Source organism: Thermobia domestica, chromosome 12, assembly GCF_964235325.1.
Source record: "Thermobia domestica chromosome 12, izTheDome1.hap1.1, whole genome shotgun sequence".
Taxonomy (NCBI): Eukaryota; Metazoa; Arthropoda; class Insecta; order Zygentoma; family Lepismatidae; genus Thermobia; species Thermobia domestica.
In genome coordinates this window covers 214,525,318-214,537,599 of record NC_137465.1, presented here as the reverse complement: position 1 = coordinate 214,537,599, position 12,282 = coordinate 214,525,318, and positions in this window count along the sequence as shown.

Here is a 12,282-nt window from a genome sequence, read left to right as displayed (position 1 = left end):
CCTTGAAGTTGGACCCTGTGATAGAATTGATTTAAAAGAACATGTAAATTTCGAATGGTTTTCCCATTGTGTGCCTGTATCCTTATTAAATACGTGTGTCAAAGTGCGCTGGTGTAGGTATAACGGCCATAAGTATCAGAGTAACACAATAGCTTATCAGATTTACGAAAATGGGCCAATGTTTTATGAAATCGTATTAGTTCTTTCAGATAATGAAAGAAATATCTTTCTATTATGTAAAAAGACAGAAACTGTTGGATTTGATACACATTATCGTGCATACCACGTAATACAAACTGAGGCGTATGTTTGTTTATCACTGGAAAGTGTGTGGAATTATGCTCCAACAAATTGTAGGAAACTGTCCAATGGAAAGTGTTATGTTACTATTCCATTATAGTTAATTGATACTACTACGATAATATGGACAAGATGGTTTAAATTACCATAAATCGTTCTGTTTTAAATGAAACAAGGGAATTATACAAGGTGTAAATGTATTCAGAGCTATAAATGTAGGGAGGTGATTCCTCATATCAAAATTAAAAATAAAAAAAAAAAAAAATCATCTGGACCTGTGTTCAAAAGTGCATAGTTTCGGAGTTATAGGCTGCCGAAAACACGAAACAATGAAGCTTGAAGGTCCATCGCTTCACTACTATGGAATCGATCGTAGTCAGTCCAGACATACTTAGGAACTAGTATGTACTTTATCCAAATATCCATGTTTCAGAACTCTGCAGCACTTGTGTATCAATTTTTATAGAGGCAGTTAGTGAGTACTTCAAATTTTCTGATTATTTCCCAACTGCTTCTATAAGAATTGATGTGCAAGTTACGCAAGGTTCTGAAACATGGATATTTGGATAGGACATATCCTACTTCCCAAGTTTTGTCTTAACTCGACTACGATCGGTCCCGTAGTAGTGGAGATATGGACCTTAAAAGTTCCTTTTTTAACGTTTTCGGTAGCCTATTACTCCAAAATTATGCACTTTAGTCCACAGGTCGATATGGACTTGTTTTCTTATTTTAATGTGGGGAATCACCTCACAAATCTGTACCCCTGAATTTATTGACACCCTGTATAAAATAGAATGGTTTATAAATCCTTATTATAAAGATTATTTTGTTTCAAGACAAATGTTTCGCATATACAATGTACAGGGTGGCCCAAAAGTAGGTTTACACCCCTGCATTGATCTAGTATAACATTCTAGTTTATGGGTTTATTTACTTCGGCTGTTCCGAGCTTAAGGCGTAAGTAAAAGGACATTAAGAACAAACAATAAAGAAACTTAAGTCTACCTGATGGATAACGATAAGAAATTATATAAAAAGCACTACGGAACTGTATACCTACTTTTGGGCCACTCTATATATGTTACTTGTATTAAACTGTAATTTAATATTAAATATATTGTCTTAGTTATCGAAGGAATAAATACAATTATATAAATTCTGTTTTTGTGCGTTCATTAGCCATTACTTACTATTGGAAAAGAACTAATAATTATGATACATAACATATTACTGTATGTAAAGTTGATATACAGTACATGGCAAACTTTCTTCATGTTCTTTTGTTTAATAACTTCTGATGGATTGTAGTAATTTTCATTTATATATATATGAGATGAAACTTTTTACAAATTTTTCGTTACCACAAGATTTCTGGTAACTTCCTCTGGGGTTCTGTTTGCTTAACCTGAGTTATCTTACTACATATTATTACGGGAATTCAACCCTGGTCTCTGACTTTCCATGTAGAATGCGAATTTCATTACTTTCAAAGCGTAAAAAAATAAACAACTAGTTCGAGAATCGAACCCAGGTCTCCAAGAACCACCAAGTCTCCCAGTCTACTCGTCTACTTTTCTTATCCCTCGAATGTGATTAAATTCGTACAGTGATTGGTCTGTTAAAAATTAGTTATTTTTTTCTATTATTATCTAAAAGCTCTGTTATTCAATCAGTATAATAATACTGAATAATATCAAGGGTTTATTCTATCAATGTAACACGAAAAGAGAAAGTATGTGCATATGGACATTATATTTATAGGAGAATAGGTATGCTTTCATTATTCTTTCCCAGAAGTTCACCTCTGGTGCTTGGGGTTCCGGGTTCGATCCCAGCTCGTGCCGTGTGGACTCTGTGGTGGACAAACACCGTGCTCGTGGGTTTTCTCGGGGTTCTCCCGTTTCCTCCCACTTTCTTCATTCCACCATTTCACTCATCTCTCATCATCACCGTCTCCTTTAGCCTAACCGGCATAACCGTGGGACGTAAAACTCAAAGATTTCATTTTCTTTCCCAGAAGTTTTTCAGTGTACAATCATGTACAAAAGACCTTGAACATCCATTCCTCTTCTAAAGGCGCTATATTATTAGTAAAGAAAGTCGTATATTACTAGTTAGTATGGGTCTTTTAATGCAAAGCTATTAACCGAACATAAGATGCAGCAGTGAAAAAAAAAAAAGCTTGGAGAAGGTAAGTGTAACATGACTGTATAGCTTATAATGAAACTCTAACCTTGAATTTCAATTAAGCACCTTTTGTATTAATTTAATCGTATACAGTTTAGCAATTTCTTATTGTCTGTACGTGTTAAGGTCTCTAACAATGGTATTTTTTTTTTCACTTTTTTGGGTAAGAAAAAGAAACACTGATTTTAAAACTTCAGTACAGCAATTGAAAGATTGATAAAGTTCCGCGTTCGTGGCCTTCTGTTTACATTTAAGGAATATAATTCGTATATGAATAATCAATCTTATGCTGCGCCCTTATTCTAAGCGCTTTATGAGGTGTAATTACTATAATAGTAGTTGCTCCTACTTTTAAATTCTTAAATTTTCAGTCTGTTGTACGAAGTTATTAGAAATCGCTGTTTCACTTTCAACTTTAATATCTGCTGATAAGCCATACCGTAGTAATATTTCTTTGTAACAATGTATTGGTATTCACTTAAAGCATCTTTCGTAATTTTATATAGTTTAGGAGTATGTATATTATATAGTATTTTTTTTGGCTGGTTTAAAAAATTCCACCCTCGTTTCTTAAAAAAAAAAAGAGATAAAAATTAAGATTATGGGGAATGAAGGAACTAATTTCAAATATCAGTTCTCATTTCTGCCAGCTTTAGTTTTACAGAAGAAAATAGAACACCAGTACGTTCTTAAAAAGAAACAATATAGTATAATTCAACAGTTGGTATTAAGGGTGAAGTGAGAGCAAAAGCGATGTTAAAAAATCAGTGCATTTTCATTTAACAACTGATTTGAAGATTTGATAGTTCAAAACAGTACTTTTATAGTAATAGAATCGAAATCAACGTTAGATTGTGTGGTCAAGGTTTAAATAAGTTGATTCCTCTGTGGTTTATAATTAATGAAATATAATAGTGTTTCTTCTTTCTAACGACTGAAAAAATTACCATTATGTGAGTTCGTGAAGAATATAAAAAATCATTAAAAGTCACCTCTTTATTTAACGTCATACGATTATGCTCCGAAAAAGGCCGCGCTGGCTCAGTGGTACAGCGTTCACCTCTGGTGCATGGGGTCCTGGTTTGATCCCAGCTCGCACAAAGTGAACTTTGTCGTGGACAAACACCGTGTGCGTGGGTTTTCTCGGGGTTCTCCCGTTTCCTTCCACTTTCTTCATTCCACAATTTCATTCATTACTCATCATCACCGTCTTCTTTAGCCTCGCCGGAATAACCGTCAGGCGTAAGACTTAAATCTTCCATTTTTTTTATTATGCTCCGAGGCCAACGGAAACTATGATGATGATAATGAACGACATGGTCGAATGAAGAAGGTTTTAGGAAACGATGAAATCACGAGAAAACACGTACACTGTTTATCCAATATAAAGCCCACTTTACGCGAACTGGGATCGAACCAAAAACTCTTTGCTCCAGACGTGAGCGCTCTACCACTAAGTTACAAATGATGATAAAGAAATCATCGAAATGTATAGGGTTAAATTAATAAAACGACTGTTTAAGTGACGCTGGAAGGTTCATAAGATTATTAAATATGCATTCTATCAACTCATTTAGTCTGCACATTATTCTTAGGTGCTGCTCTATAGTTTTACTTCTGCTGTTCGTTGTACCAATTCCAGTGCTGTTATACTGACTGTTGCCGTACTGTGGACTTTACCTATATTGCATTGCATTGCTATTATGTAACTCATTTAAGAAACAGGATGACATACCACAATGGATCGTTACCATTTTAGATACAATCTGCCTATATGCAATATTGGTGCCGTTTTAGTCTGAGAGCTGCTGCACAAGATTGCATCTGGAATGCTAACTATCATTAAACTAGTCTAATACTTGTGCATAGTTGTGTGTGTGTCAACATCCTTCCGTAAAACATGTTACATAGTAACAATTCCATGCAATATAAACCCGTCGAAAAAAAAAAAAAACCCTCCGGACCTCATGCAATTTTGGCTGAGAAAATTATCTGGCTTGGTAGACAGCGTTGTTTGGTTTTGTCTTTACTGCTGGGAAGCGATCCAACAGTAAATATCAGAACCCACATATGCCCATGCGTAAATATTTCCGCCTTCAAAATCAAACAACACTGTCTAAAAAGTCAGATAATTTTCTTAGCCAAAATTGCATGAAGTTCGTAGGTTTTTTCGGCGAATGTAACACTCACAGTATGGCAGCACTCACTATACCAGTATTGCTAAGACAACATAACAGTATCGTTAGGGCAACTATACCAGTATTGTTAGGGCAACAATACTAGTATGGCCCTAACCATACCAGTATTGTTGCCTTAGCAATACTGGTATAGTTATTAACATGATATACATAGTACAGACAGCATAAAACTATGGCTGTGATAACAATACCACATTTCTTGGACAACAATATTTATGGTTAGCGCAGCACAAAAATATAGTTTTACTAACAACGCAGATATTTGTACTGACCATAAAGTATAGTCGTTACAGCATCAGGACACGTCACACCAACTATTTTAGCACTTCGAGTATGGTTACAACAACTATACAAGTTGGTGTCACAACATATGTTGTATTGTAGGGACAAGCACAATACATTTTTGGATAGTTCCGATGACCATACCATATAGTATTTCCAGCTATATACCAGCTGTATAGTTACAAGTACAATAATCGGCATAGTTGTTAATATCATAAATATGTCTAGGACAACCATAATTTTTGTTGACCCAGCTAGAAATTTTTAACAATATAATATTGTACTCCCAGTCATAATTCTTGCTGGCGCTATATTAACAATACTGTATAGTTACATTCAACCATAATTATGGTTGAATATAACAATACCGTTTTTAGAGTGTACAAAGAGCCAAGAATGTAAATTAAAATTAAGCTGTTTCCTATGATTATTCAACTGACAAATATTACGAATGTTGTGACAAAGAGGTTTTAAATACCAAACACAAAGTAACTACTGAGTAAAAACTGTAGTTTCAACAAAGCTGGTGTATCATAATAATAATAATATTACTAATACTAATAATAATAATAATAATACTGCACTATAGTGGTATGCAGAAGTCTTTATGGAAATAAAAATAAATTGTCCAAAATGTCATCATCATCATCATCATCATCATTATTATTATTATTATTATTATTATTATTATTATTATTATTATTATTATTATTATTATTATTATTATTATTATTATTTAAGATTCGAGAAATCATGTTCCATCTGAAATCGTAAAATGGGTCGAACATAAACACGTATGAACAACGAGCGGGAAGAGGGTGCATAAAGTAGGCAGGATTTATTGAAGGGAACGCGAGAGTTCAAAATGAAGAACTTCGTGAATAAGAAAGGATTGTCTCTGTCAAGCTAAACTGAAGTAAGTTTTTGAGATGGAAGAATTCTTTAGTGCGATACCGCCAGACATCAGCATCAGAAGTAAAAATATTTGCAGGGAACTCTGCAGTCCATTCATAAGAAGGGTTGAAACCGGTTGTGGAGTTGATTGGCAGGTTACAAGGTCAGCCATCCTTCTAACCACTGGAATTCTAGCAGAACTAGCAAAAATAAATTGTTTTAGAAAGATAGCCAACATCCGATGAAGACAGAAGGCATATTTTTGACAAGTTTGCATAATAAAGAAAATTTTATTGTTGCTCTAGAAGTGCTTAATTAGGATAATAATAATAATAATAATAATAATAATAATAATAATAATAATAATAATAATAATAATAATAATAATAATAATAATAGTAATTATTATTATTATTATTATTATTATTATTATTATTATTATTATTATTATTATTATTACAACCAGTAATGCTATGCTTGAAGTAGCAAGCGATACTTTTACTGCATCACACTAATTAGAACGCAAAACTATAGGAGTAAATCTTTAAGCTGGAACAAGACAAATATACATTGGGACAGAAAGAGATGGTTCTTTTTTCCAGGAATTCTGAAAACCCTGTCCACCCCTCTCAACCTTCGGCTAAGTAGTCTCCGCGACACGTGGTAGAGATTTATGATCCCTTCTGGCTAAAAACCAATGTTGCCTTAATTCCTTTTTCCTAGTTGATTTTTTTTTTTAATTTTTGTTTTTAACTGAGAATAGGAAGGAAAGCTTTTTCCTTATTTTGCCGGACTTTAACTACACAAGTGGATCGCAGGTAAAGGCCAATCTACACCATAAAAGATCTTGTACAAGATCTTGTAGCTGTCATAAAAAAATCTTGAAACCCAATCTTTCTATTTACTGTCTACACATATCAACTTCTTGAAAGCAAGAAAGACATTTCCACCCATGCAGCACTGCGCTCTAGTGGACAAATAGTGAACCTTCTCATTACAGGGTTCTGCCTGGATGACAAATGGGTTTACCTGAATCACCTGAATGAAGTCTATATATTGTATTTTTCTTCACATTTATGTGGCTTTCAGATATTCACTATTTTTAATTAAGAGTTCAAATACAGAATTACACACCTACTATTTAAAAAATACTTACATTTGACCTTTTTCTAAACAAAGAATCGCAAAATTTGAAATATTAAAGAAATTGGCCTTTATTCCCTCTTCAACATCGAAATTTTTGACAACGCTGCAGCATGTGTTCAGTTATTTATAACAAGGAGTTGATATGCCGAATTTCACGTCCCTTACTTAAGGGATTTCTAAAATACTCTCGGTAAAACATTTGAACACCCATTACCGCTTCCCCATTTGAGTTCGTATTTTAATTTAAAATCCTTTCTGATTCCTTGCTATCATATTAAAATGATTTTTCTTCCAAATATCACATTTTTTAGTATATTAGTATGACCTGGGTCAGTGATGTAACTACAATGGAGCGAGTGGAACAGTTGCTCCAGGGCGCACAGTGAAAGGGTGCATGTGCGAACGGACTTTATGCAAAGAACGTTTGAAATCATTTCAAAAGGTACGCTATGACTATTAGCAATTAATTGGCAACAGCCGATACCGGAGGCGGATCCAGGAATTTTTGAGGGGGCGGGCAGGTTTGAAAAATAAACTTGAAACATTTTTCGATATTTGGTTCGCTAACTAAAAGTGTGGACTGCAGTGCTTCATAATTCGTATTTATCTCCACCCTTCTAGAGGCGGCACTGAGGAGTGGCGAACGCACCCAGAATCTTCCTTTTGAAAGACGTTTTATATATATTTTTTTCCTAAAACCTTTAAACAAGCGCTCCGTTAGGGACTAATTTATATATTTTACTCCTCATGGAATATGGATTTCTCTCAGGATTAGAAACCTGCTTGCGTTTGATTATTTTTGAAAGTATATTTTAACATCAAAAGATGATATTATATTACGAACGTTTCTATTCTATCCATTAATTAAATCATATCTAAAAGTGAGACAAGTGTAATATCAGAGAAGGGGGATGGGATAACGAGTCAGTTGTTACGCCATGCCAGCTCTGTTGGCCCGTGTTTCACGATGCGAGCAGGTGTTTTCACGATTCATCTTACAAATATCTCCCAAACCGTTACTCCCTGTTAAAAATCTTAGTGAACCTTCTTTGTAGAAGTAGTCTTAGAAATAAAATGAAAAACGAACAAACAAGCCAGACTGTACGATAACGAAGATATGAGTGATACCGTAAACGCTTCCAGAGGGAGAGGGTCTCGATTTTTACAAATATCCCCTAACCAGTTACTTCCAGCTATAAATTGTACTGAATCGTATTTGTACTACGTAATCTTAGGGGGGAAAAAAGAGTGAACGCGCTAGGGTATATAGTAACGAAGATATGAGTGATGCCATAAACGCTTCACAGGGGGGTTTAGGGGAATAGCGGGATAAGCATCGGGGAGAATTTAGGAGAATTTTGAGAAATTATACCTTTACATGTGTGCTAACGATTGGTAGATAATTCATCTTGCTACAAATTTGTTCTGACATTTTCCCTTCATTGACCGGGCTAGTGGGCAATATATATATATATATATATATATAACCGGGTCACGGATAATTCGCAACAGAAAATGAAAAGGGGTCAATTCCCACCAGGAAAGCAAAAGGAGATAGATTATTCGTTAGCTTTCAATTCGGTTCCAATTAGCTTTTACTGTTTGCACTTGAAAGTAAAATACAAACCCATTAGAGGGGAATTTTAACTTGCTTTGAATATATAATGAAACTGCCAATAGTATCTTTACCGGTGTCTGTACTGTCAGAATGGACGGACAGATTTGAGTTCAATATTCAGCAACTTAAAGCAGATATAGTTTTCGGCAAATTTCAGAAAACTACTCAAATCAATCCATCAATTCCAAAGTTACAAGCAAAATAAATTTTACAGAAGAGAAAGAAATTTTGTCGCTGATTGTACATTCGTCACTGGTTTGATTCGTCGTGTTGGAACAATTCTAGTTCATAACATGTAAATTTAAATATCTATTACATTCAGAGTAGTTTCCCACATTTTCTGTACTTCAATTATAAATGGTGCCAAAATTTCCGTTTGCTTCGTTTCTTGGTGCCAAAATCACCGGTGCCAAAACTACCGTGTCAAAACTACTGGTGCCAAAATTTCCGCCTTTCGTTAATCAGTAGGTCCCGTCTCATATAGCCTCGCTGCTAAAAGGTACATTAAACTCAAAATCAACTCAACTCAATAATAATAATAATAACATAATCCAGAAATGCTTTAGGGGTGGCTGCAAATCGGATGATTAATATATATCCTTCATATACATAAAACAAAACCTAATAGACGACTAATTAGCTTCCATGGGCACGTTTTACGTTACAGAAAGATCAGTATTATAAACGTAATTTGGAAGATTGTATAAATATAAAGAAGCAGGCAACAATGTAATCCTGGTATCTTATGCGTTCATCACAGGGATGATACCGTATTGTAGTAATATACATAGAATATAGAAATAGTCTATAGTTGTTTTAAGACATTGGATAACTCCAGTATGTGACGTAAAATAAAGTACATTTTCAGCGAAAAACAATTCCGCATTTTTCGCCTGTGATCAGTACACCAAGATTTAAAAAAAAAAAAAAAAAAAAAAAAAAAACTTGGACGAATATTATTTTTTCCCCTCTGTGAATTTACAAACCCGAAATTCGGAAACAGTGTGTCCCAAATCCTCCCGATACGTTTCAAAAGTGCAACTATTTAATTTCACCAGTGCAGTGATTAAATCTCCATGGATTGGAAATTAAGATGTGTTTTGTGCTCCTGAAATTGACCTAAATTGCGTAATATTTCTCAATTAGTATAGGGGACCAAGGAGTGGTCCAAGGACCTATTATATCAGAATAACTTATAATGAAAGATATTTCTCCCTATGGTTGGGGATGAGAAGTCGAACCTAGAAATTTAAATGGAATTAATGTTTATGTAATTGAAATAAAAATATGGACTGAAAGTTTATTTGATGTGCATCGAGTGATGTACCCTAGAACGAATATGACATGTCTTCGACGTGAATATATATATATATATATATATATATATATATATATATATATATATATATATATATATATATATGTTTAGGTAGAGACCACGGAAAATAAAAAAATATATATATGGACACTTTGACTAGTGCAAGTGAGTCTCGCTAAATAAATTGATGTTAGTAATATGAGACAGGACTCAAAAGTTGAATAATTTGGCTTAAAATGAAACAAAACTCATCGAAGATTTTCTCTAAAACATTTTTTTTTAATTACACGTTGTAGAATGGTCAACGAAAGATTTTTTTTTATTTTTTCATTTATTTCACGAAAATTTAAGTATGTTGACATCCTATTGTCAATACTTGAAGTATCATTATGTTTTTTTATTCATTCTTCTTTTACTTTCAATGTATTTAAATTCGTTAATATCTATACATATAATGTAGTAATTCCATACTGTCGTATCTATGTGTCTATTGATGACAAACATTTTTTTTTAACTTATGCAATTGTAACTTATCTGTATTCTGCTAAACTAATATTTTTTTTAATAGATGTAATAAACTGTTTTGTAAATTGTAGTTAGGTTAGTTTAATTTAAATATACAAATCCTATACGCTGTCCTGTATGAGTGTGTGTGTGACTGGACATTAGATTTAGTTTGAATTGAAATATTTGTGTTTACCTATATGTAGACTTGCTCATTAATGGTAATCAGTGGCTGCAGTTTACTACTAATAAATACTAATGAAAACCGCTGATTCTATCTGAAATGGCTCTATGAGAGGAGCTAAGAGAACAAAAGAAGCCGGAACTAACTATTGTTTATTAATATTTTGGAATATTGAATCTCCAGAGACCAATTAAATATTTTTTTTTCCTGCGACCAGTTTAACAGTACAATCGATCTCAGAATTTAAACCTCAAGTGTTGAATTAACATCGAACAGTTTTGAAATGATAATATAAACTTTCTCATTGATTTTCGGCGCTAGCCTGGGGTGATCCCCGAAAATGTGGTCATCCTGGTGCTAGGTCCGGTGTGTGTGAGTCGACATGTGGCTATCTCGACCATCGAATACCAAATCATTACCGAATAATCATTGAAATCAATTTCAATTCGACAACTTTTCAACTCCTTTTACCATATCCCCTAAATTAACCAATAACAGATTTTCTCTTTCCTCCATCTTCTTACTCTCCCTCTTTTACCTTCTTCCATTTTCCTTTTCTTCTTCTTCTTCTTTTCCTTTCTCTCCTTCTTCCTCCTTTTAAAAATAAAAACTGAAAAAGGGGGTCGTGACTGGGAACTCAAGTTGAAATAAACACGGTCATACATTTATTACATTTTTATTTTCTCTTCGGAAGTCCGATAATAAGAATTCTTTTATTTTGATGAAATCTAGAATACTCTAAGTTAATAAGATAATTATATATCATCCCCACGAAGGATGAAAGGTTCCCACTCACGACTTGACTTGACTTGGGTTTACACTCTATTTCCAAATACACTATGCAGTACCAGTACCATACAAAGTTTTTTTTCTTTTTCAACCAAACTATAAAAAATCTCACTTTTATTCTGTGGGTTCGAGAAGCCTCCCTTGTTGGACCTACTTGAGACCAAAAAAAAAAAAAAGTTTGGACTTCCAGGGTTAATCAAACTTGGAAAACAATTCAGTTGGTATTCGACTCTGGAAAATCGAAGTCCCGGATACTCGACGCAAGAACAAACAGCAAAGAAAACGGTTCAGCAAATGTTAAAAGCACAGGAAAAATGGGCCGCTAATGGATTTACATATCACTATTTACAAATAGTAGGTTTTGCCAATATCAAAAGTTCAGAACAGAAAATAGCAAACAAAATATAACTATTTATAATGCAATAAGTGTTTTACATGTCCACTTTCTATTATTCATATCATTATAAGAAACAACAAGCAAAAATTTTTCAAACATGTAGTTCCAGTGTTATACGTTATGCACAAAGACTGGAGTCGTTTCTGCAAAATCTGAAACACTCTTCCAATTTTCTCTTTTGGTGGTTGACCTACAGCATCTTGATGAAGCGCAGTTGAAACCGTTTCTTCAACTTGTTGAATTCCATGAATAAACTTCCAAATAGTTGGGTGGGACATTCCTACCAAATGATGAAACTTCTAGTTCCACGATTCACAAATATTATTTGTCCTAGTTGCTGTTCAAAGTGGCTTGGTGAACATTCCAAGTGTCTGGGGAATATAGAAGGGGCACATTACGTAAGCGAATATTCCCAGACCAAGCTTTAACACGGCAATACGCGCCGGACACGTAGTACTATCA